Source organism: Lissotriton vulgaris, chromosome 1_1, assembly GCF_964263255.1.
Source record: "Lissotriton vulgaris chromosome 1_1, aLisVul1.2, whole genome shotgun sequence".
Lineage (NCBI taxonomy): Eukaryota > Metazoa > Chordata > Amphibia > Caudata > Salamandridae > Lissotriton > Lissotriton vulgaris.
The window spans coordinates 115968352-115994766 of record NC_141685.1 but is presented as its reverse complement, the minus strand read 5'-3'; the positions used below and the strand labels follow the sequence as shown (position 1 = coordinate 115994766).

The window sequence follows — 26415 nt, the reverse complement described above, 5'->3', positions numbered from 1 at the left end:
CACATTCATGCTTGCTTCAACCCCAGCTGCTGTATCATTATGTGTAGGGCTTACTGTGTTAGCGTCAGTTGTCCCCGTTATCACAGTTATCCCAGGGACGTCCTCGTCACTGCTTTGCTGGTTACTCTGCTCATCCACCGCCTTCGCCCCCTTCAGGGCTGCTGGTGTCTGTTGAGTTCCCGGCTGACTCCTCCCACCTTGACCCAGAAGGATTTTCGCCGGCGTCTTGCGGAGAAGGTCAACGACAGAGGGGGCAGTCAGACTTCCCTTCCCCGTAGAAGTTACACCCTGCTTCGGTGTCTTAGCTGGAATGTTTTCGGTAGCTCCTGGGGCAGGCTCTGGAACACCGCCTGCTTGCCTCACAGGCTCCGCACCGTCCCGGACTGCCAGTCTTGCCGCCCCTACTTTAGCAGCCGCCGCATTCTTTGGTGCCATGACGCTTCCACTGACAGCCACGGCACCCCTCCGCTCCAGAGCTCCGACAAGGTACGTCTGACCAGCGGTTCTCTGAGACTTGTGGCTGCCGCTGCACAGGTATCGGATCACTACGAGACCAATTAGGGATCCCAGCGTTGCAACTTGACTCCTGATCGGCACTTTTGTGTCGTCTATGATCACGTTCTCCAGAATCTCCATTGCTCTGTTCAGGGGTTATTGCATTAGTGTATACTCAAAAGTTCGGTATAAATTCAGCGGCGGGTTTGGAATTACTTCTCAATTTCATTTTAACCATTTATGCTACAGAATCCGCATATTTTCTTAGACCTCAGCACTGGTCTGTGCGCACTGCAGTCTCACACGACTTCCCAGTTGGGAAACCCAGTGATCACTCTCCTCCAGTTCTTAGGAATTCCCACCACACAATTCTAGGGGAGAAATTAGACCTAGGTCTACTAAATGCTGATGCAACTTTTCATTTGTGCAATTACTCAAAATGTGTTCCTTCATAAACAAATTATAAAGTCCAGTAAAATCATGCACATTGTGTCCAGTTAACCAACCATCCAGTGTCTTTACTGAGTATTCTACAAAATCCATCCAGGATTGGGTCTGGGTTTTGTGAGCCCCCCTGAACCTAATTCTATACTCCTCAGTAGTGAGTCCAATACCCTCAATCAGAGTTTTCTTCATGAGGTCATAGGACCCTGCATCTGGCCCAGAAAGGGCCAGAAGTCTGTCTCTGCAATTACCAGAGAACAGTTCCCAGAGACCTCTCCACTGGTTTTGGGTTTGGCAAACATACCAATCTTGAGAGAGATCGCTATGCAGTGACTATAAGTCGGTTCGAAGGAACAGAGAGAGGGATATGAGGGAGGAGGCCTGGGAAGGCCTTGTTCAGGCGGCTAGGACATGCAATAGCAGAGATTTTTAGAAAGTAATAAACACTCCCTATTTCAAAAATACTAAGGATCCGACACTGTAGGTGAAGAAGCATGGGTGGCACACTGTGAATTTATATTCACCTCAAACACTGCTCCTGTGGTGCCCTCTAGTGACACAGATACTAAATTGCAGGGTTTTTTTTTTCACTCTCCGAATTCAGAAGAGGGTTGGCGGCCTGTGGTTGCTGGGAAAACTAAGATATAAACAACAGGGGGAGAGAGAGAGTCAGTGGATTCAGTCTCCCTTTGTAATGCAAACAAACAAATTGGAATCCACTCAGAGTGGTAGTGGTCCCTACAGTGATGGGGAGCACACAGTATTGTTTAAATGCCCCTCACACACCAACAGGCCCCTTGGTGTCATGCTTCATCATCGGGGCCTTCGCACCCCTCTATGAGATGCGGCGTGCTACGACTCACGATTACGTAGGAGCACTAAGTAGTGAGCTATGTGAGGGTGTGTGTTTAAAGGAAGGTGTGAGTGAGGTGAAGTGAAAGTGAATTACTTAAAAAATACCTGGCACGTAGGGAAAAAAATATTTTATTAAGTCCTCGGCTGGTATTATTAAAAAAGTGCAGAGCGGGGTTGTAAATATACGTATTAGGGTATTACAACCACTTCAAAGTGTCAACATGTTTCGGAGCTCAGGGGCTCCTTCTTCAGGACAAGGATAAGCACATATCCTCACCTTACTCACATGTAGATATAAAAGTGTCTTTTAAAAATTTACAACAATGTGTAATGTACCTAACAATGTTTTATATGTAGGTGAGATTAGTTGCGCCCAATTGGCGTTGAAGATAACCTGTGAAGAGAAAACACAATAAACACAATGGTCTAATGTTAAAAAACTGAGAAAACCACTGTTACTCTCAGTGCTTTTAGGGTAATTACTAGAACCCAACATGAGGTCCAAGAAACCCTGTGAAAAACAAAACATTCAAACATTTTTTGAGAATCTTAAAAAAGGACAAACACAGCAACACACAGACATACAATGACTATGTAGAAACTCTCTCTCATTAGTTAGAAACAGGAGGGAGAGAATGATAGGAATTGAGGCTTACTTATTGTTCTTAATCCCATAACCTCATGAGCCTATGCGTGGTATTGGGGGGATCCTTCCTTACTGTTCAGTAAAGTAACCTGAAAAGTATTAATTTTAGGGGTTTTAGTTTGTTAAAAAGCACAAACTATCTAAAGCACCGAAGTAGTGCTAATAGTTACCACCCTACTCACTGTTCCTGCAAAGCCAGTCGCCTGCCTTCCCCTCAACGCTGCTCCGATGAAGTGAGCATGTAGTTGAGCCGGTACCCTATTTATACTGTCCTAACTAGTAATTAGTGAAGTAAATTGATTAATGAGGCTCGGAAACCTGCCCAAATACGGAGATATTCAAGCCTACGCATCCGGGACTGCGCGCCCGATTAGGTTTCTAGGAGTTAGTGAGAGCCGCGCATGTGTGCTCAGAGTAGTGCCCCCGTTGTTGCGCATGCGCGAAGACGCGCACGACTAGGTTTTTAGGAGTTAGTGAGAGCCGCGGATGCGTGCTCAAAATAGTGCCCTCGTTGTATGCGCATGCGCGAAGACGCGCGAAGGACTTGCCCAGATCAAGTGTGGAGTCAGCATGGAAAGCAGCGCGATTGCGCGTGTGCAGAGCTTGTAATACTCATAAAAATGCTGTCTATGACTAGTGGTTGTTAGCAATAAAGAGGACCTGCACAATATACGTAATAGGGCTAGCCCTGAAATAAACAAGCCATTTTCCGGGCAGAAAAGTATAAAGAATATGATTGTCATAAGTCATATATAGACAGGACAAAAAAGTCTATTCATTAATAGACAGGACAGATAAGTCTATTCATTCATAAGGTAAAAAAGGGGCATGATGTTACTACAGGCAGTTATTGGGGTTCATATTGTGCAGGTCCTCTTTATTGCTAACAACCACTAGTCATAGACAGCGTTTTTATGAGTATTACAAGCTCTGCACACGCGCAATCGCGCTGCTTTCCATGCTGACTCCACACTTGATCTGGGCAAGTCCTTCGCGCGTCTTCGCGCATGCGTATGCAACGAGGGCACTATTTTGAGCACGCATGCGTGGCTCTCACTAACTCCTAAAAACCTAGTCGTGCGCCTCTTCGCGCATGCGCAACAACGGGGGCACTACTCTGAGCACGCATGCGCGGCTCTCACTAACTCCTAGAAACCTAATCGGGCGCGCAGTCCCGGATGCGTAGGCTTGAATATCTCCGTATTTGGGCAGGTTTCCGAGCCTCATTAATCAATTTACTTCACTAATTACTAGTTAGGACAGTATAAATAGGGTACCGGCTCAACTACATGCTCACTTCATCTGAGCAGCGTTGAGGGGAAGGCAGGCGACTGGCTTTGCAGGAACAGTGAGTAGGGTGGTAACTATTAGCACTACTTCGGTGCTTTAGATAGTTTGTGCTTTTTAACAAACTAAAACCCCTAAAATTAATACTTTTCAGGTTACTTTACTGAACAGTAAGGAAGGATCCCCCCAATACCACGCATATGCTCATGAGGTTATGGGATTAAGAACAATAAGTAAGCCTCAATTCCTATCATTCTCTCCCTCCTGTTTCTAACTAATGAGAGAGAGTTTCTACATAGTTATTGTATGTCTGTGTGTTGCTGTGTTTGTCCTTTTTTAAGATTCTCAATTTTTTTTTATGTTTTGTTTTTCACAGGGTTTCTTGGACCTCATGTTGGGTTCTAGTAATTACCCTAAAAGCACTGAGAGTAACAGTGGTTTTCTCAGTTTTTTAACATTAGACCATTGTGTTTATTGTGTTTTCTTTTCACAGGTTATCTTCAACGCAAATTGGGCGCAACTAATCTCACCTACATATAAAACATTGTTAGGTACATTACACATTGTTGTAAATTTTTAAAAGACACTTTTATATCTACATGTGAGTAAGGTGAGGATATGTGCTCATCCGTGTCCTGAAGAAGGAGCCCCTGAGCTCCGAAACATGTTGACACTTTGAAGTGGTTGTAATACCCTAATACGTATATTTACAACCCCGCTCTGCACTTTTTTAATAATACCAGCCGAGGACTTAATAAAATATTTTTTTCCCTACGTGCCAGGTATTTTTTAAGTAATTCACTTTCACTTCACCTCACTCACACCTTCCTTTAAACACACCCCCTCACATAGCTCACTACTTAGTGCTCCTACGTAATCGTGAGTCGTAGCACGCCGCATCCCGTAGAGGGGTGCGAAGGCCCCGATGATGAAGCATGACACCAAGGGGCCTGTTGGTGTGTGAGGGGCATTTAAACAATACTGTGTGCTCCCCATCACTTTAGGGACCACTACCACTCTGAGTGGATTCCAATTTGTTTGGTTGCTGGGAAAACCCCAGGACCTGATGGGGTGCCGAAAGATCTTTTTCAGGAAAACCAAGATTTGTGGGCTCCGGTGCTAACAAATGTTTTTTAACAGCATAGTTATAGATGGGCCTCCACCTTCCTGGAAGCATAGTGTAATTATTCTGATATACAAAAAAGGGGACTGGGGAAGCCCAAAGAACTATAGGCCCATCTCCTTATTGGACACAACTGCCAAACTTATGGGTTGGTTCCTTTTATTCAGGCTGGAAGGGTGGACCCAAGAAACATCTTAATGCAGGTGCAGTATGCCTTCCAGAGGGAAAAAGCCACTACAGACCAATGTCTAAACCTGTCACTATGTATAGACAAATATACCAGGTCGAAAGACGGGAAAATCTACATGGCTTTTATAGACGTATCAGCTGCATTTGACTGCGTGAGCCATCAGAAACTTTGGTATTTATTGGAGGAGATGGGGATTGATCCACTTATAATTAACTTTATCCGCCAACTATATGTAAATGCCACTGCATGTGTCCCGTATGGCAAAAATAGGAAATGAACCCGCCCCTTTAAGATCGCTAGAGGAGTTAAGCTGGGATGTGTCCTCGCCCCGTTTCTTTTTTTTCCAGATATACAAACAGGGTTGAGGCAGCCCTCTCGGACTCATCCCCGGACGTGCCAGTGTTTGACACCAACCCACTACCAATGTTAGCTTACGCCGATGATGCAGTGTTCATTGCAAGAATGGGGGAAGCTCTCCAATGGCTCATAACAACATATGCATCATTCATGGCTTCGCTGGACCTTAAAGTAAATGATACAAAATCTTCTGTCATTATAGCAGGGTCTGGCAAAGCTGATAAATCCCCACACTTCCATATGGATTGCCAGAAAACAGAAGTGGTAGAGTCCTTCCCATACCTGGGAGTCTTATTTGATAAAAATCCAACTTGGGAGAACCTGGTATCTGCAAGAGCACTAGGAATGGAAAGAAGTCTGAAAGCTATTAAGGCCTTCTCCAAAAGTTAGACGCTAGCCCCCTTGACTCAATTCAAATATTTCTCAGGCCAAAATTAGGGCAATAGCCACATAAGGGGCAGGAGTCTGGGGTATGGCACCTACCGGCTGTCTCCAAAAACTTGAAGATCATTTTTAAGTCCCTAGTGTCCGTACCATCCATTTATTCAAATGATATCTTACATATAGAATTGGGGTTACCTTACATGTTACATACCATTAGACTAGCACCAATTTAATACAAAACATATTTAAAGATTGTTTAAAATTAGACCATTACAATAAGATCAGATGGCTGAGTTATGTGGAATCAGAATTAATGGCAATTTGGTTGTGAGAATTATTTAAGGATTAAACGGTATGCAGGAAGATTTCAAAACAGAAATTAATTGAGATTTTTATGCAGAGGGCTCATTATCTTCGCAGGGAAAGGAATTACAGAAAAAAGACGGTCCTTGCATATCATCTGATTTCCCCTAGGCCAGAGGGAGGATATTCCTATCTAGCATGAACCACTACGTGCTGGATAGGAACTATTGAGATTTTGTCTGACTCTCCTCCCCTTGATGTTAGGTTATACGGAGAGAAGATTCAAACACTCAGATTAATGCTGTGTCCCTGCGACAACCATTCCCCCCAATCCGACCTGCACCTAGTCTTGTTTTGTGGGTTTTATAAAACAGGAAGAGAAGACTTTATCCTTCCGATGTTAAGGCGCCCCAATTTTAAACCATGCCAGGTGGCACGTTACTTCTTTAAATCTCTGCCTGATCCCGTTGTCTGTTTTTCGGTAGCCACCTGTTTGTGGGCCTGTATGAAAAGGAGAAAGGCGCGTGGTTGGTTTTAACTAACAATTATATGCAGAAATGAGTAATTTGATGTAAACTGACTGCATTCGGTCTATGAGGCACATGATGCACTTTATGAGAGAAAATGTCCTGTAAAACTATTTGATGTTCTTTTTAAATAATTCTCTTGCTCTAGGATTTTAACTTGTTATGAACTGGGGCTGGTTGTTGATCACTGATTTAAATTGTGCTTTTATGATCTGTATTTAAGAGATTGAATAAAGATTTTATTGATTGATTGTTTAGATGTGTGTCTCAGAGTCTCACCCTTCTGTGCTCCCTCTCCCTGCTGCTTAGAGCTGATGCAGCAGTGTCCCTGTCATGGCAGTGAGACGCTCATGGTAATCCAAGGCCCCGGAGCAGTGTCTGTCCTCAGCGCATGCGCAGCTGTTAATGCAAGTCCGTCTTTAACCCGCGCTCCGATGCAGGAAGCAGTGTCTGTCTTCAGCGCATGCACAGCTGTCAATACAAGGCCCTCTTTAACCCGCGCTCCGTGGCGGGAGGAAGTGTCTGTCCCCAGCGCATGCGCAGCTGTTAACCCATCAAGACCTCTTTAACCCGCGCTCTTAGTTCAGTCCTGGTGTTTTCTGTTTTTCTGAATGGAAGACAGTGTGGACGGTCCCAGTTGCGTCCCCTCTCGGTTGGACTCTGTAGGCCGCGCTTCCCTGCGGGCCGCTCAATGACACACTCTTACAGTTTTATGTGCTTCGCTATTCTCAGCGCATGCGCGGCCATAACGAGCATACATCCTGCGCATGCACAGCTACAGATCATCAGAGTGGCGTTTGTTGTCACGGGTGTGTCCCCTCCAACCAGGCCGACACTGTCCCCCCTTCTGCCCGGCCACTCCCCTCTCGAACCCACAAGAGAGGTAAGGGGAGATAAGGCCTAGAGGCAGCAGTGGAAGCGGTGGAAGAGCATTAACGTATGAGACCTACAAGGGTGTGGTGTCTGGGGGCGGGGCCTGTGGCAATGGGGCGGGGTCTGTGAGTTGGAGCAGGGCCTGTGGGAGTGGTCAGAACAATACACCTACACAGCCTGGAGGCATTGACTGTTTTGTGCTCCTCACTGGAGACTAGTTTGTCCTTACGCTTCAACTGTGGAATGTGTTTTTGGGAACCCTAATCGCTCCAACTTTAGTTTGTATCGTATAATTTTTGGCGGATTTATACTCTGTAAATATGTTACCATAATATCTAATCCTATATACTTCGCTCTATTGTGAAGCGCTCTGACACCGCTGGGTAAAGTATGCGCTATAAAAAAATGCCTAAATAAATCCAATGCCCTGCGACCAGGCTGTTGGAGGCTCGTCGTGGCCTTGGGGCTCCCAGTCACACGTCCTCAGGTCTGTAGACTAAAGACTATTGCACCTTGCAACTCAGAACTGGCAATTCCTGAAGCTCCGGCGGGCTGCTTTTGGAGGCTTCAGGCATGATTCTGAATGCCGCCATAGTCGCCGAATCTCAAGTTGCACATTATTACCTTTCTCCTGGGCCACTGCAACCACAAACTTTACCCACTTGCTGCCCGCATCTATAAAATATGTTTTTGACACAAGTGTGTCCACATGAGCATCTTTTAATTTGGCTGATCTGGGGTTTGCAGCAAATATTTTTTTAACCCTTTGTGTGCGTGCGTCGGCCAACGACCGTCGCAAACACTACCTCAGTAGTGCTGTGCACGTGCGCTGGCCGACAAAGCCCCGCCCGCGCATTCAAAGGCCCACACCGCAGAGGAATTGCCACCGCAGTAAACGGGTTAAAGCCATGCTCTTGTATTTACAATCAACAGAAGCTTGTGCAGTGAGGGCTGGTGCTGTTCCTGACATCCCGTTCATTTTGTGGAAGTGCCTGGACCAGTCTTCAGCGCGTTCCTTGCTCCCAAATGGTGCTTCTCAGGCCCTAGACCCTTGATGTGGTTCGGTGGGCTCCTAAATCAAGCTTTTGAACTCTTCATGACTGCAAATGAGCCCATTCGCACCGGAATCCCACTGCTCGCACGGAACTTCAACACAAGCCCCTGCCGCCTATCTCCTTGCACCGAAAGCATCAATCGATCTGGAAGACCAATAACGTAAACCTCCAGCCCGACCTTCTGCGACACCTGGCCTGCTCTTTGTGCCATGTCCACCACCGCCATCAACTCTCTCCTTACTCCCTGCGACCCTCTCCAATGCGAACGGGGCTCTTGGCTCAAAACTTGAGAAGGTAAACCTTCAGCTGAACTAATCTGGGGCTCTATCTAATTCGCGCTCCATCGTGATCAGTGTGAACTTTTGACTTTAACCTGGTCCAGCATGACCAGATTGCCTCAATTGGCGCTTTATGTTTTTAGGTGCTATATAGAAGTTTATACTTTAAAATTCATATCTCCGGTTATACTGATTGGATTTTTGTCTTTTGGGTTTCGATTTGTTGATGAAACTGAGCTCTATTTTTCTAACCTGGTGTTGATTTTGTGTGCTGTTTACGCTGTTTTACTGTTTGAAGTGTTTCACAAATATTTACACATTCCCTGTAAATTAAGCCTAACTGCTCCGTACCAAGCTACCAGGGGGTTGACCACAGTTTAATTTGGGGTTTGCGTGTGCCTTATCCTGACTAGGATTGTCAAATTCTGAAAAGGAGCATACAGTTATAACTAGATTCTTTCATCAATTCTACTCAAGCATGTAATTAAACCTCATTTCCTTTGCAAACTAAACAAAATATTATAAGATCCACCAAATCATAAAATACAGCGCAGAGTCTTGAGATTTCTTTTTTTCAATGTACTCTTTATTTGTACTCAAACGTATCAGCCCAGCCAACAGGTTTCGTCCAACATGGACTTCATCAGGGTTGGAATAGTCTTTTATAGTAGCTCACCAAGGTGCTATTTCTGTAATCAGATGTAGTATAGATATATAGGCAATCACCGTATCAATCATGATTGATTTAATTCCTTCGATCCATATTGAAATAGTTTTATTGAAAAACACCAAGTCGCTTATTCTTATTAAGAGATGCAATGTCAATAAGCTGGTAATCTCCATCGCATCCAGTCAGATAAAATCATGATAGGATTATTGCCTTTGATAAGTCCTAGCATGTAGTCTCGTCGGGTATGCAAAGCCATCTATCCGATCTGATAGACAGACGGTCTTGCATGCAGCGGTGATTGGCTATATATCTATCCTACATCTGATTACAGAAATTGCACCTTGGTGAGCTTCCTTGCACCTGCTTCACTAATGATTGCTGCTCCTGTGTGGGCGTAGGGTAGGCTTCAGTGAGCTCTTACCCCTTATTTTTTTAAACTTTATTTTGCATTTATGTATGAGTAAAAAAGTACACTAGGACAAGTAAAATCCTTTACAAGTACAGGTAGACATAGTACACACTGTCAAGGGCTCAATCAATGCAGCAGAGTGATCACATGTTACATAAAGCAAGTCCCTCAGCTGCTAACATTTTTTCTGTTACAATCGTTCTTGACTCTGATTCACATAAACGGTGTCTACAATCATGGCATGGGAATACATCCTCTGTACCGACATCAAAAAAGGAGTTTAGCATCCGGTGTAGTTGATTATTGACATGTGTCTCGGGACAGTCTAAACCACCCCTGTTGGGACTATGCCCTGTTCTTTCCAGGTAGGGGTGGTCTTGTCGCTGCGCCTCTAGGTATGTTCTGAAAGTTCTCCAGATATCTCTGGGCCTGGAGGTGGGGGGGACCGTTATTGCGTATAGGTCGCTGTGTGTGGAACAGGACGCCATGCTCTTCAGCCATCCCTTCACTGAGGGTGCTGTTCTGCCACCCCAATGAATGGATACCTTCCTTTTGGCCAGAAGTAAGCTGATGACAACAAATCTGCAAATTGCTGGTGGGAAATGCTTTACATATCCCAACAGGGTAACCTCGGGCAAGGGGGTCATCGGTACCTTAACCAAGCCACTCACTATCTTATGTATTCCTACCAAGTATGAGTGTTTGCGTGGACAGGTCCAGGCGAGGTGGGCGAAGTCTGCATTTGGAGCGTTGCATCTTGCACAATGGTGCGGTCTGGCAGGGTCTATCCTGTGGAGTCTGGAGGGCGTAATGTATATCCTACAAAGAAACTTAAAGTGTATTAGTTTGTGTCGGCTATTAAGGGAGAAATTTTTTGTAACTGCACAGCAGGCAGTTCACTGTTCGTCTGTGATCGGATTACCCAAGTCGGTCTCCCAGGCAGTGCGTACTCTGTCTACGATTGCAGCGCATGCCTTATAGAGCTGGGATATTAGATGTACCCCTCTCTCGCTGCTAATCACTGTCGTGAGTGGGGGGAAGGAAGGAGGTTCCAGAGGGTAGTCCGGTAAAATAGCTCGCAGGGCAGAACAGATTCATAGAAGGACTTATCTGTCCATGAATGTAGCACCAGGGAACAAGGACTCATCATCAGGATCAAAAATATGTCCATCTGGAAATAGATCGCCTATCTTAGCAATGTCAAATTTAGCGCATGTCTTCTGTATGAGCTTTTTGCTAGTTATAGGTATCCATTTAGGGTTCGGGAGTGGGAGATCAGAAGAATAAAGCAATGGTGTGTGTGTTATACAACGCAATTTCTCATATGCCCAACTAGTGGTCGACGCTCGTTGGATATCTTTGGGGAAACCCTTCGGTAATATCGCTGCTAAAATGTCTGGGAGGACTAAGTCAGACTCTGGTCAGAGGTGTGGAATTCTGGCGTCAGGGTGGTACCATGTCTGTGCAAAACTGCACTGTGCAGCTAAATAGTACAGTTGTAAATCAGGGACCCCAAACCCACCTCTATCGCAGGGGAGTGTCAAAACCCGCCAGTTTACCCTGGCGTTTCCGCCACCCCTTACTAATCTTATTAAGTGTGATCGAAGGGTCGAAAATAATTTATTCATGAGAGGCATCGGGATGTTTTGAAATAGATATAAAAATTTAGGAAGCACGACCATCTTAATGAGGGAAACTCATCCAGCCATGGATAGTGGGAGCTTTAGCCATTTCTCTGTTTGAGTCTCTAATTTGGAAACAGCTGTCCGTAATTGCGGCGGATGATCTGCTCTGTTTCTAAGTGTATATGTATGGCCAGGTTTTTAACCGAGTCAGTATTCCATTTCAGGGGGAATTCCAAGTCCCACTTGTCTGTCCTGGCAGTGAGTGGAAAAATTACAGATTTGTTCCAATTGATTCCCATTCCGGAATGTCTGTCAAAGCGCAGAATTTCCCGGATAAGGGGATCCAAATTAGTCTGGGGGTTGCGTACATATAAAATCGTGTCATCTGCATACAATGATACTAACAATGGGCCGGTGGTGAAGTGTAAACACCTATGAAGGTGTTTATCTTGGAAGTGCTGTATTGGTGGGTCCATGGCTAAAATGAACAACAGAGTCAACAACGGGCAGCCCTGTCTCATGCAGCGTGAAAGTGAGAAGGGAGCCGTCAATGTACCATTTAGTTGGAGTCGGGCCAGCAGTTGACTGTATAGCAGGGCAGTCGTGACAATGAAACCAAACGGCATCCCCATGCGATCCATGATGGATAAAATAAAAGGCCATTCAAGGGAGTCAAATGCCTTTTCTGTATCAAATAGGATTGCTGCATCAGGGATTTTCGGGTTAATTCTATGCAGAGTGTTAAATAATGTGCGTAGATTGAAGGCTGTTGAGCGATTGGTTATGAAACAAGACTGGGCCGGGGAAATGATAGATTCAATTAAGAGAGACAGGCGACATGCCAGAGCCTTTGCCATTATCTTGTAGTCTAGGTTTAAGAGTGATAATGGTCAATAGGAACGACATAGCAGGGGGTCCTTGCCAGGTTTGGGGAGAAGAATGATCACTGCCTCAAGCAGGGTGGGAGGTAATATCTGCCTCTCCAGGGCTTCTGCATATACTTTAAGGAGATGGGGAATCAATAAATCTTTATAGGCCTTATAAAAATCCGCTGTGAAACCGTCAAACCCCGGGACCGAGGAACTCTTCAGGGCAGAGATGCCTCATCAATGCTCCCCTCAGAGATAGGCTCAACGAGAAAGTCCTGCATAAACTTCTCGAGATAAACTAAAGCGACCTCGGACAAATACCTCTTCTGCTGCGCCCTGTCTTGACCCAATCTAGTGGTGTATAAATGTTTTAAAATAGGTAATAAATTTCCCCTGGATATCCAGTGGGTCAGTGATCTGCTGTCCCGACGAAGTTCTCAACTCGGGGATGTATGCCTTACAATATGGACGTCTAATCATCTGTGCTAGGACTCGTCCCGGCCGCTCGCCTTCGCCGTATTTCCTGGCATTGTAGTATTTCCCCATAAAAAGGATCTCCCTCTTACCGGTATCTTTGAATTCTGTGAGCAGGGACAAACTTCACTTGTCTATTTTGGGACCTGTCGCCTGGCGTTGTTCAGAGGTCTAACGGCCCTAGGTCCTTTTCCAGGCGGGCTAACTTACCGCACAAATCCCACACTACACCGGCATTTTTGGATATACACACACCCCTCATGTATGCTTTAAAACCCTCCCATAACATTGCCACAGTGTCTACTGAACCAGTGTTAATGACGAAGTAGTCCTCTATCGCTTCTCGTTATTCCTGTGTAAAAACTTCATCATCTAATGCGCGGATGGGGAAACGCGGGACCTTCAATATTAATAATACCGGGGAGTGATCCGAATATGTGCGAGGAAGCGTCCGGATCACATGACACCAGCTGATAAGTTCTGGGGATGCCAGCCAATAGTCGAGCCTCGTCCATGTGGTATGACTGCCAGTGTAGTGAGTATAGTCAGTGCTATGCGGGTTTTGCGTACAACCTATGTCAATTAAGGAGAATTGATCGCAAAGCGAGCTCAATGCCTTTCGTGCTCACGGTTTGGGATCTAGTGCTCTTGAAGTGGTGTCAAGTGACTGGTCCTAGACTATATTAAAATCACCCCCCAGTAAAAGGGGAACTGGGCCTAGCTGCGCCAGTTTAGAGAGTAGGGTATAATAAAGTCCAGGAAGTCGCTATTGGGGGCCATACACACAGACCAATGCCACCCTGTGACCCATTAACGTGCCCAGGACAATGATATACCTGCCTTCACTGTCACGTATTACAGAATGCAAATGGAAGGGGAGTCATTTATGTATAAGAATGACAGTTCCCCTTGCGAAGTTGCTGAAGTTGGCAAAATATCGATGTGTTCCCCAATTTGCGGCAAAGTGGGCCTGATCACTAGGAGGCAGATGAGTTTCCTGTAAGAAAGCTACATCTACCCTGTGACGTAGTAAATACTGTGTTATTTGCCTTTTCTTGTGAGTGTTGTTCAGGCCGCGGACTTTCCATGTCACCAAAACCACCTCTGAGGGTACAGAATTACGTCCTACCTGAGCCATGGTGGTGGTAAAAATCAGTGCTTAATGAAATCAACCGTGCGTACTTACCAGTTACATCCAAGTGTGTACCTAAGAACATCTCAGTGTAGGTAAACAATGTCCCAGCCTCACCCCCCCACCCAGCCTCCCTACCCTACCAGAGAGGCAAAAACATTACTATCCAAAAACAGTGCAGTACTAATAGTTCCTCTGCATCGCTGAAAAACAACCATAAATAGTACTTACTAAATTCACACAACAATTATAAGGTGAACACCATTAGTGGTGGTGGCAGCGGCCCTACAGCTACGTGGCAATAAAAAATGATACTATAAAGTGATTGAATGAAATCCCAACTTAATAACGTCTCCATGTAAAGGAAGGCCATATTAACAGTTTAGCCGTGCCCAGATCCCGAGAATAGTTCCATGCTGGCGTCTGAACCACTCTGCGGAGGAGGAAGTCTTTTGTCCTCAGCTGGGCGTTTGGTGTTAAGTTTGTAAGTGTGACAGAACTCCTGCACCTCCGTAGGATTGTCAAAGACACAGGCTCTCCCATTGATCTCAACACGTAACCGAGCTGGATAGAGCAGTCCTAGATTTCTGAGTGTTGCCTTAACTCCAGTGTATTTCCACCTGGCCTCCTGTACCATGATTGTAAAGTCTGGGTATAGGGACAGCTTGGAGCCCTGCCATACCGTTTCGCCCCGTTCTCGTGCCAGGCGCAGTGCCGTGTCTCGATCCCTAAAGTTCATGACACGGGCAGTGATGGGTCTGGGCGGGCATCCAGGATTGGGCCTTGGACCTAGTGATCTATGAGCGCGTCCTATCACAAAGCCCATAGTAAAGACTTCTCTACAAAACAAGTCTATCAGGATTGTTTCTACCAAGGTGTCCATGCGACCAGTGGCTGTTGATTCCGGAACACCCAAAATGTGCACGTTATTTTGGCGACTGCGCACCTCTAAGTCCTCTTTCTTGATCGCGACGTCTTTGAGGTAACGTTCCATTCGGCCGAGCCTTTTCAAGGATTGCGCCGTTCGATCTCCTAGATCTGATGTATGCGATTCCACCACGTCGAGTTTTCTGTCGTGATCTTGGATCGTCAATCCCAGATCCGCTGTGTGCTTATCTAGGTCATCAAAGCGCACATCTAGAGCTCTGAACCCCGCTCTCATCTCTTGTAGCAGGGAACCTAATTGGTTGGTATCACCCTCTGGTGTTGTGTCTTTCTGGCCACCTTCCGCCATGTTGTCAGGGGCTTCTTGGACTACTTCTGTGACCTTTTCGAAGGGGAGAAGGCGCTGTTTGGGGTCTTTGCTGCCCATACCTCAGTTCCACCCACCAAGTATTAATTAAGCCCAGGTGCAAGTAACTGGCGAAGAGAGATTAGGCAAGCAGAACTAATCAGCAAGGAATGGGCATCCAACCCGTGTTTGTGTTTTCCTGGCAACAGGGGAGGTTTTGGGTATTTTACTATTGTCTCCCATAATGGAGCTTGTGGCGCAGCAGTGGTCAAGGCACAGTACTTCCACGAAGCAGGTTGTTTGAAGACAAGGCAATGTGCAGTGTGCAGTTAATGTTTGCTGCAGCATAAATTGGTGGCTGGGTCGGAGACACTGCTGAGGTTTGGATTCAGTTGTTCGCTCCGGGAGCAGCGCAGACACTCCAGGAAGCGTTACAACAATGGAGCCCTGCGGGAGAAGAGAGGGAGAACAGCGCAGGCCGTGGCCGAGCGAGTGCATATGCGGGGAGGAGATCCCAAAGGGCGCTTTGGAAATGCTGTACCAGGTGTCGACGTGAGAGCGATCATAGGCACCGTCCCTGTGTGCCCCTGCGATCAGCGCAGACATAAGAGTGCCGCGCTCAGACTGCCGTAGGTCAAACGGACCTCCTGCCAGTACCGAGCGCTGCTTTGCCCAGATTGTGGCCGATCAACGATCCGGCCCGTGGCCCGGTGACTCGTAGCACCCCAGCTGCTGGCTCAGTCCCTCCGCAGCCTCACCCGGAGTCTCCTCATATCGTCGATGCCGCCATCTTGAAAGTCGTCCGTCCGCCTGGAGTCGCCGATTTCTGCCGTTCCGGTGGTTTTCTCGCAGCACCGCAGGGAGACTTTTAATCAGGATCCCTTCCGCTGCATTATGGCGTCTTTTCCCTGCCCGGTAGCCTCGCTGGATAGCGGGACATCACGTTGTTGCAACGACTGCTGGCGGAGCTTCAAAGCCGAGCGACCATCTTGGTATCTGGCTTGGCCACGCCCCCAGCTCTTACCTCTTCTTCAGTCCTGGTGCCACTGTGCCTGCTGCGCTAATACTAGATGTGCCTTTATTCTCTGTCCTAGGAGCATTTTGCACTTTGACCCCTAACTTTCAGTGCTCTGAGTGTTGGCTGCACTGGGCTGTTTACATTTATGTGCCCTCATGTGACTCCATCTGCCTTCATATGAACCATACATTAGATAAGACCCTTTCAACTCTGCGATCCGGAAGAGCCTCTTTGAAACCTGATATGCAGAGAATACATATAAGAAAACAAAGCAAGAGAGAAAATGGGGATATAAAAAAGAGTGAATGTTGTAGAAAAACAGAACGAGAAACACCAAAGGAGAAACAAAGGTTATGAAGTGCGTGTGTGATTAGGGTGACCAGGTGACCCGGATTTACCAGGACAACCCCGGTTGTTTCAAATTTCAAGAAATTTGTCTTGTGTCCCTGTTTTCATAGGGGGCTAACTGAAAGAGGCACATTTTTATGTATTCAAAAGGAGGACTGGCTAGTTTCTGTTATCAGAAAGCAATTTAATTAGCAGATATGAAACAGTGTTTAAAATGGCATTTTATTTATTTCCTTGGCGTTTCGATGTTGATAAGCACCGTCTTCCCATACCCCTCAGTTGATGTAAAATAGTTGTCCTTCTTTTAGTTTTTAAAATATACAGTTTTTTTGTTGTTTTCAAAATCTGGTAGTCTTATGTGTGACCAAAATAGCAAAAGAGATAGAAAGATAGACTAAGAGAATGTGAAAACGAAGTGAGAAATGGCATGCGAGAATGAAATAGGGTAAGAACCAGAGCAAAAGAGAACCAAATTAACATGAAAGTGACTGAAAAATCAAGGGAATTATAGAATGGAGTGAAAAAGTCAAAGGTTAGCATTTAGAATTTGTGAGATGATGAATATCAGCCAGAGATTGTCAGATATGATGTCCCCCTTATTCAGAGTGCTTAAAGGTGCACACTCTGCAAGTAGGGTGGAGAGTGAGAAAGATGAGAATGGAGAGCAAGAGGAAACCCAAAGGTATCAGAACAGAGTGAAAAAGATGAAAGAAAGAGGGTGATGCTGACAATGGATGAGAAGAAGAGCAAATAAGGCAAAAATAAAGAGAGAGATAAAAGGAGACAAAGATGAGGATGAGAGAAGAACAGAGGGATAAAAAGAGCAGAAGAGCTAGCAGAAGAGAACAAGATCAAGAGAGCGAAAATACAACAGACAGTGAGACATAAAAAGTAAAAGCAAGAAAAAAAGTGAGAAAAAAACAAGATTGAAAGAAAAAAAGGCTGTTGAAAAAGAGGAAGAGAGTTAAAAGAAAACTGAGATAATACGGAAAAAAGAAAGTGAGAAGCTAGAAAGAGAAAGTAAGAGATAAAGTAAGAGCATGAAGGTCCACTTGAGTGAGGGAATGAGAGGCTGAAAAGGATAGAAGAGGCACCACATTCGTGAGAGACATGTAAGGAGAGAAAGTAAAGTGGACTGAGAAGAAAGGCTGCAGAGAAGGAATTTGTGATGTTAAAGGTTTTTATCTCATAAATTGACGTACTTTTCATAAATACTATAACCAGGCGCAGGTAGCAATGTCTTTTGCACGGGGATTTACTAATTAAAATCAAAACAATTACACTACCTGTAGGTTGTGGTAATAAAGAAAAATCAGCAATATTGATCCATTAAAAACATTCAGGATAAACAGTTTTGAAGTTAACTCACAATAGAATGGTACATCGACTTTCAGTGCCAACTAGTCCTCACAAGGAAATACTGTCTGTACACTGCTGTTTTAGGGAAAAAGTATGCCACAGAGTAATCGCAGGCACATCTGTGAAGTATAAATAGTCCAGTAATCATGATCTATACAAGACTTTGATTGCCAACGTGCTGCACTCCAAAGAGTAGGCAGCCGAAGCAGTTACAAATGGAGGCTGCATAGATTGAGAGAGAGAGAATTTACTAACTAGCCTAAGGCTTAACTGAAAGATCCTATTATAAATTGATATCTTTGAGCGTATAGGTAAGGGCTGAGGAGCACCTTGGGTGTCAGTGAGTACCTGTAAGTGGATAGGATCACTCATCAGTGAGGCAGTAAAGCCAGAGTCTCAGAAAATGCAGACTACTGCCACCTGGGGATCTGGGTTCGAGTCTCGGTAACAACGCCAAAATCTCCTGTGATTCTGGGCAAATCACTTAATTTCCCCGTGCCTATAATGAATGTGTGTCTGTCCTCCTGTAACGTAACTGGTGCTATGTAAAGCGCTCTGATACCCGATTCAGTTTGGGTCTAGTTCGCGCTATATAAAACTCTGCAAAAAAAAAATAATCACATGTGAGTTTTAATTGCGACAGCGCCCTGTCCCTCAGGGCCAACTAGCCCTCCTGTTACCTCCAGTAAGCCCCATACAGCTGGATTGCTGAGAGTGTTCAAAGGCCACGCCACCTTTTTACACCATTCTGCAAACGCGACTCCTGGCGCACTGCTGCTCAGGGGATGAAGTTCACTTTAGTCCTGAGGGCACAACAGGACCTCATTGCCCCATCAGCAATGCGCCACAAGGGGCGTTTGCAAAGTGGTGTAAAAAAGGGCGTGACCTCGGACCACCCCTCAGCAATCCCACTGTGTGGTGCTTGCTGGAGGTACCTGGTGGGCTAGTTGGCCCCTAAAGACCCATAAGATGCGCGGGGACTTCATCCCCCAACCCAAAACGTGCCAGAAGGCGTGTTTTCAAGTGGTACAGGGAGGGGGCGGGCCTACGGTGAGATCCAGCTTCAGTTTTCTTTTTCGTTTTTTAGGAGGGGGCTGTGTGGCCCGCCTTCTCTTAACATTTTTTGAGCCCTAGGGATCCCATATCCCAGGGCCTGAGCATTTAAAAAAACAGAGAGGGGGCCGTGCGGCCCCGCTTCCTTGGGCCACTATTGGCCCCAGCGACCCCATCCCCCGGGGCCCAGCCTTGTTTTATTTATTTATTTGCAGGGAGGGGATCCCCATGCCCCTGGGTCACTTCTGACCCCGGGGACCCGATCCCCCAGGACTTGGCCTTGTGGTAAAACATTTTGCCGGTAGGGGGGAAGCGTGGCCTCACTCCCCTGGGCCACCTCTAGCCCCCCGGGGACCACATCCCCCAGGGCTGCCCTTCCATTAAAAAAAAAAACAATAAACTAAAGGGGAGGGGGCTTTGTGGCCCTCCTCCCGTGCCATTTGTGCCTCCAGGGACCCCATCCCCGGGGGCCGACCTTCAATTTGGGGGGAGCCTCAATGCCCCCACGGTCCCTGCCGGTTCCTCGTCTCCTGCGGGAGCCATAATTGCTTTTGGGCAAGGGGAGCTGCTAACATGCAGCTCCCCTTGCCCAAAAGCAATTCTGCTTTGCTTCTTGGAAGCGAGAGCAGGTTTCCTGCTCTCGCTTCCAAGAGGCAAAGCAGAGTTTGCTATGGCATGGCGGGAGACATTGCAGCTGGCTCTAGGGGGTGATAGTCCCCAGGCCATCAAGGGCTCTAGAATGAGGGCTGCGCGCCCCCCCCCTCCCAATGAGTACAAAGCCCCTTGGAGGTGGTGGTCCCGGGGCCCAGGGTGTCACGAATTCACCCACCTGTACTCCGGTGTGTTCCTTCCTTGATGCTGCTATTACCCAACTCCCTCTGAACTCCACCAGAGAGGCAAGGATAGGATTCACTTGCCGTCCTGATCGAACCCCGGGGGAGGGGGGAATAGGTATGAGAGAAAAGAGAAGACACACTGGATTCTTGTAGACCGACTTGACAATTCAGTCGTGTAGAATGTCTCTCGAGAAAGGCAAAGTGTTACTGGGCTTCAGTTTTCAGCTCGTGTATAATCTGATAAATATACCAGATTCATCTGAACACCCTAAATCACTTCTTTAGGTCAAACAACTGCTTTGGAACTCTTAATTGGGTATACCTGAATTACCCTTGACCTTTTCTCAAAAGGATTCTTGAAACTAAAAGAAAGAATAAACAAAAAAAACACTACATGTGCACTAATAATCTGTGATTGCTCAAATTATCACAAGAGTTACTGATTTCCTTTACAATATTTGCTCCGTAATTTCACCTTAAATATATATAAATAATAAAAACAATCAAGCTCTCTGTTCCCTTTCAGTCTTCTAATCAGACTCAAGGTATTTACACAAAAGTCCGTTTTACTTTAACATTCTTCACTTACTCAATGTCCTTAAAGTCCTTGGATTGTTTCAGGAAGAGTTTCAAAACGTTCTCTTGATTTATATTAGGTCAAGAGTTCTGCCACAGTTTTCATAAAGTTTAAATTCTTACTGGTATGTGTTCAAGCATGATAACGCTTTACCATTCAGAGCGAGGTGTTGCTTGGCAACCCTTTGTTGATTCTCTTTTCTTTTCTCTTTTGCAGGAAATCAGAAACAGTCCCGGGAGAGGATTTGGAGCCGGAAATTCAGAAACAGGAAGGAACGGCTGAAATGTGCTCCGGGCAGCAAGAACACAGCCGAAGACACTGAGTAAAGACAGGGAAGGAAGCAGGGTGGAGCGCTAAAGAGCTTCGGATGATCTGCCACCAAGGTCCGGAGTCAGGTGAGTGTTTTTCTTTCAAATGAGTATGTACTTGACTTAATATACCGTCGACTTTGACCAGCTTTGCATATTGATATTTAAATTATGATGAATTTCTGCCAGGTTTCATTTGCTTGCCACTTAATGCATTTTCGGGCAAAGTAATCTTTTATAACTATTTTCTATAATGTTCACCGCACTAAAAGCATTTATTACTGACAGTTTGGTGGTAATTTACATTCTACATTGTAAAAAAAACAGTATTCACAACCATTGTTCTAATGCGATCCCCGGTGTACACGCTGACAGATTATATATTTATTGCTCCATTACGTATCCTTTGATGTTGGGAAGGAAGACTTGTGTCAACAAATTTTTTCATACTTCCGTTTCAAATTGGTTAGACACGCTCTAGTAGCTCCAGGGAGTCTCCCATTTCCGGAACTACGCTCCAGTGCGCATGTGCACGACCATAATTTCACATTTAAGCCGAGTCCCTCGGTCTCATCGGTGATCTCGACCAACGCCGGAGAACTTTCCCGCGTACTGACATACACGTCAGGTAAGAGTGCATTTCCCCGTTTGGATTCCGAGGCTATGTAACAGAGTACAATTACTGGTGACAGTAGCAACTGGAGTCTTACTCATGGCCCCCTTTGTTTTCTTAATACCTACAGGAGATCGTGTGCCTGTCAGACCCGACGGCGTTGACGGACCTACTCCTATTTTGACTGCTCATAGTCCCCGACAAAATACCAGGGACCTCGCGCCAAGTTTCTACTTTACTGGTGAGACTTGGTGTTAGTTATATTCAACCGACCTTGCCACCAGCGCACCATTTTGCCTTCTTTTTATTTACCCTTGCCTCACCTTCTCTTGAACCCCTACCACGCGCTAAGTTTACATATTACCGGTGAGATTTGTTGCTATGTGTAGTTAACCGGCCACGCCTTCTGCGTTTACATCGGCCTGATTTCTTACTCGACTCTTCCCTCTTTCTTTAATCCCTACAGCTCAAAGCCATACACATCGCTACAGGTATGGGCACACGAGTCATTTCCTTTTCTTTTTCCACCCCTTACTTATTTACAGCTACTCTCGGGGATCGCATTATAGAATCTGTAGAGCCGCATCCGGCTTTTTGTACTGAGCACATTGTTTCTTGGCATTAGCTACCTTTTTACTTATACGCATTGAACTTGACAGTTGCCGTTTGTTTTGATGTGAAGTGTATTTAACCGTGCATGCACTGTACCGTGACGGAGTTCTACCTTAAGTGCCTCCTTTTCCGCCCTTGTAGATTGTTGATGATGACTTTTCATTCACACTGTTCGGTGCACGTTGCAGATTTCGCGTGTCATCGTATAAATGGTAATAATTGTAATATGATCACTGTGTACCATCATTGCCTTCTAACAACCTTTCGGGGATAATGTCCTAAATTGTGCGATGTTGACTTGTTCGACATAGACGTTCGTGTGCCGTTTTTTATTGTCAGATGTACTAAGTTATGTCACGCCACCACCAGCAAGGTCACACGCCCGCTAGCCCACGTTATGACTTAGACTTCCTAAATCATTGCATCGCACAAACGTATAAACCTACCTGGTTCTTTATAATTATCACCTGTTTAACGGTCACTTGAAGCCCTTGGGTCACTCGGGACGTTACACAAACATGTAGGCAATATTTATTTCTCTCCAAGTACTCCGTAAAATAGGGTCGGATCCTTTTACCCTGAACAGTCCTTCACTACACCACTCTCACCATGGACTGGATGCTCTTCATTCACAACGTCACAGGCGATCCACATAGTTTTAATGTGGAGGTCACACGTATTCCCCCTCGTTATTTTGCACATCCCTTTGTGTTATCCCGCACCTTTTCCCACAGTAATGTCTGTACTTTGGTGCACATTCTCACATATGTAGACACTTTCATGCGGAGGTCCAGATTATCACACATGGGCCACTTTACTTCATTTTTTTTTCCCCCTTTCTTTTTCGTTCACAGTGCTGCTTGGTTGTTGTAGCGCCTCTACATACCAAAAACTTGTATATTGATTTGTAATTATTTTCCTATTGTTGTATATCCTTCACAGCCCTGATGAGTCACAGGTCATCCTGTTGACGAAACACGTGTCGGCTGATGTTCTATTTTGAAAAACTAAACAAGATGAATTATATGAACTAAACTATATTATCTTCTAAAGAACCCTGGTGTCTCCTTTGTTTGTTGTCACTTACTACTTAACACCAACCAGTGTGTTTTTTGTACATTTGACGTGTGCACAGTACTTGCTTAATAAGGTGAGTGTTTAGGCACGAAGCGAAGCATCGGGAACCAAGTGGGTGGGGTTTAAATAGCTTTGGGTCTCAGGTTTTCTCACGTGTGCATGTGAAGGTGATTTGGGCTCAAGATCTTTCCCAAGTAATTCACGTGTACATGCCAAGACCGTTTACACATGCAGGAAATGCCTCCTGCCCCCCCAAAGGGCTTCGTATGTGACAGGGTTTTTCCGGATGCAAGGCATGGAAAGATCTGACCAATCTTGGAGTATGTACATGTGTTTCTGTTTCCAGGATCTTTCTGACGCATCATAACCCTTCCAGTCAATTAAATACTGTAATCAACCATGTATACGTTTTGCATCTATAATGCGATTTTCTTCATATGCAATATTGTCTGCAACTACAACAGGTGGAGGAGGGTTGTCTTTTCGTGTGGACTGATGTAATGACTGATATTTTCCTGCTTTTCTGGTGTTTCAGCTAGTTAGCTATAAAGTAATTACTCATCACAGTCCCTTCCCAGAATGCCTAACAACAAAACACCACATTCAGACTACCTATCTGAGAAAGGAATAACATAAAAGCAGAAGAAGACACGGAGCCTCTCCCCGATCTCCTGGGTGCACAAGAGAAAGACGGCTCTGTAGGCTGAGTATGGCTCTCCTCCTCCCTCACCCCCAAGCAACGCGAGGGTTGTCGCCAGTTGCTAGGGGCAGTACTGCAACCTTTTCTCCCTCGTCCCCGACGTCACCAGCTGGTGTGTCCACGATGTGGACACCGGGGACAGCCCTCCGGTACGGCACAGAGCCTACCGCGTTCCTGACAGAGTCCGAGCCTGCATCCAGGCCGAAGTTTCCAAAATGCTAGCCCTGGGAGTGGTCGAGGCCTCTGACAGTCCATGGGCCAGCTCCGTGGTCCTGGTTCCGAAGGCGGCCGCCCCTGGCGAGGCTCCCGAGCTAAGGTTCTGCGTGGACTACCGCGGGCTCAACGCAGTCACCAGGGCCGACGCTCACCCCATTCCCCGAGCAGACAAGCTCATTGACCGCCTGGGGTCGGCTCGCTATCTCAGCACCTTTGACTTGACTAACGGGTACTGGCAGATCGCACTCACAGAGGGGGCCCTGGAGAGATCCGCGTTCTCTACCCCGGATGGTCACTACCTCTTCCGGGTGATGCCTTTCGGAATGAAAAATGCCCCCGCCTTCTTCCCGAGGCTGGTTAACCAGGTGCTGGCTGGGTTGGAGGACTTCAGCACCGCATATCTGGACGATATCGCGGTGTTCAGCGCCCACTGGTCCGAACACCTCCAGCACCTCTGGGAGGTGCTGATGGCCCTGCGTCGTGCGGGCCTCACCATCAAGGCCAATAAGTGTCAGATCGGACAGGGGTCCATGGTCTATCTGGGGCACCAGGTCGGAAGCGGCCTAGTGGCCTCCTCCAACCCAAGATCGATGTGATTGTTGCCTGGGAGGCCCCCACGACCCAGACGGAAGTGCAGGCTTTCCTGGGGCTCACGGGGTACTACCGAATATTTATAAAGGGGTATGGCAGCATCGTAGCCCCCCTCACAGAATTGACCTCCAAAAAGCAGCCACAGAAAGTTAGCTGGACTCCCGCCTGCCAAGAGGCGTTTGACACCTTGAAAGACGCCATGTGCACCGCCCCATACTGGCATCGGAGCCGTCCTATCTTAGGTAAACGACAAAGGCCTGGACCAGCCCATAGCCTTCATTAGCCGGAGGTTACTCCCTCGAGAACAAAGGTGGACCACCATCGAGCGGGAAGCCTTTGCTGTGGTTTGGGCCCTGAAGAAGCTGAGGCCCTACCTGTTCGGTACTCACTTCCGGGTCCAAACCGACCATAAACCCCTCCGATGGCTAATGCAAATGAGAGGGGAAAACCCCAAACTGTTGAGATGGTCCATCTCCCTCTAGGGGATGGACTTCACTGTTGAACACCGGCCTGGTGCTGACCACTCCAACGCGGACGGCCTGTCCCGATTCTTCCGCCTCATTGAAGAGAACCCCCAAGGGGATGGGTAGTTCTCTCTGCCTTTCATCTGGGGGGGACGCGTGTTGGACCCGGCCTCGTGGCGTGGCTCCACCCGTTCCCCAGCACCCCGTTAGCCCCGTCCTGCACCCCGAAGCACCCCTGGTCGTCCAGTTCCATGTCCGCCCTGCTACCCACACGCCCCTACTGACAGACGACCATCCCCGCATTCCGCCATTCCTCCTTCCCGGTCCCGGGCGCCCTGAACCTGCATTCCCCCCAGGACACTCGGCCGCCATTAACCGTCCCAAGAGGCATGACTCCAGCCCCAGCGGAACTTAGACTTCAGACGCGCCATGCCCGGCTGGGGGGTAGAGGGCCTCCTGAATGAGATAAGCCCAAGGAGTTTCGATTGCACCTCCGGCCTCCCCTGGGAGACTAGTTTCTCTCACACCTCTGGCCTCCCCTGTGGGCTGGTTTCGATGGCAACTCTGGCCTCCCCAAGAGCTGGCTCCAGACCATGCTGAGCGTCTGGCAATCCCGAGACGCATCTTCCAAAGGATCAAAGAGCCAACCGATGAACCCTCCAAAGACCAGCCCCGAGGCCTGAGATCTCCGCCTGCGAGAGTCCGGATATCAAAGGGCTACTGCCCTATTCCAAGCCCCGTCCGAGAACTAGCGGGCAGTTGTATCCTGGACAAGAGAGCCCTGCTGATCTGATCGCAGCATACCTTGAGGAGCAGACTGAACTCTGGAACTATCGAGACTTGCTGACGCTGTTGCGGCTCTACTATGGAAGGAAGGAACTAGAACCTGGGAGCCCTGCTGACCCCGTCGCGGCTCGCCCTTAAGACTTAAGGACATTCGTAACACCCTGAGCCCTGCTGAGGTGCTCTGCAAGACCTGTTCAACACTACGGATCGAGCCCTGCTGACGTCGTCGTGGCTCGAGGAGGAACCTGGTCCGGCTGGACCAGCAACGCTACCGACACGACCTGGTATGAGAAGAAGTGAGCGGAACAGCAGTACGATCCCCATCTCCGTACCCCACGGCTCGAAGATTGAGAGCTGTGCATATGGTATGTTGTGTACTGGCCTGATACCGAGACTGTCCCGCTTCCCTCTTCCTTGCCTCAGAGAACTTTGCGATCCCTCGATTGCCTGTAAATACGTGTGCCTTTTACTTGAATTTACTGCTGATAAAGAACTTGTGTACTGAACTCTCAGTGTGGTGTAATGTAATGTAATGATGATACTTGTAAAGCGCACTGTTACCCCATCTCGGGGTGTCCTGGCGCTGAAGACCGCTGGGGAACCCGTCCTGGCTTTCCCTGTGAGATGGTC

The 26415-nt window shown here is 46.9% G+C and overlaps 1 long non-coding RNA gene across 1 annotated transcript in view; it reads left to right on the top strand.

Moving 5' to 3' along the window:
* Nucleotides 1–26415, top strand: part of LOC147737680 (uncharacterized) — an 88279-nt gene that overhangs the window by 5447 nt on the left and 56417 nt on the right. Inside the window, exon 2 of the long non-coding RNA XR_015300630.1 lies at nt 20635–20813. This is a non-coding gene — a long non-coding RNA (uncharacterized LOC147737680). The remainder of the gene's footprint in view (nt 1–20634; nt 20814–26415) is intronic.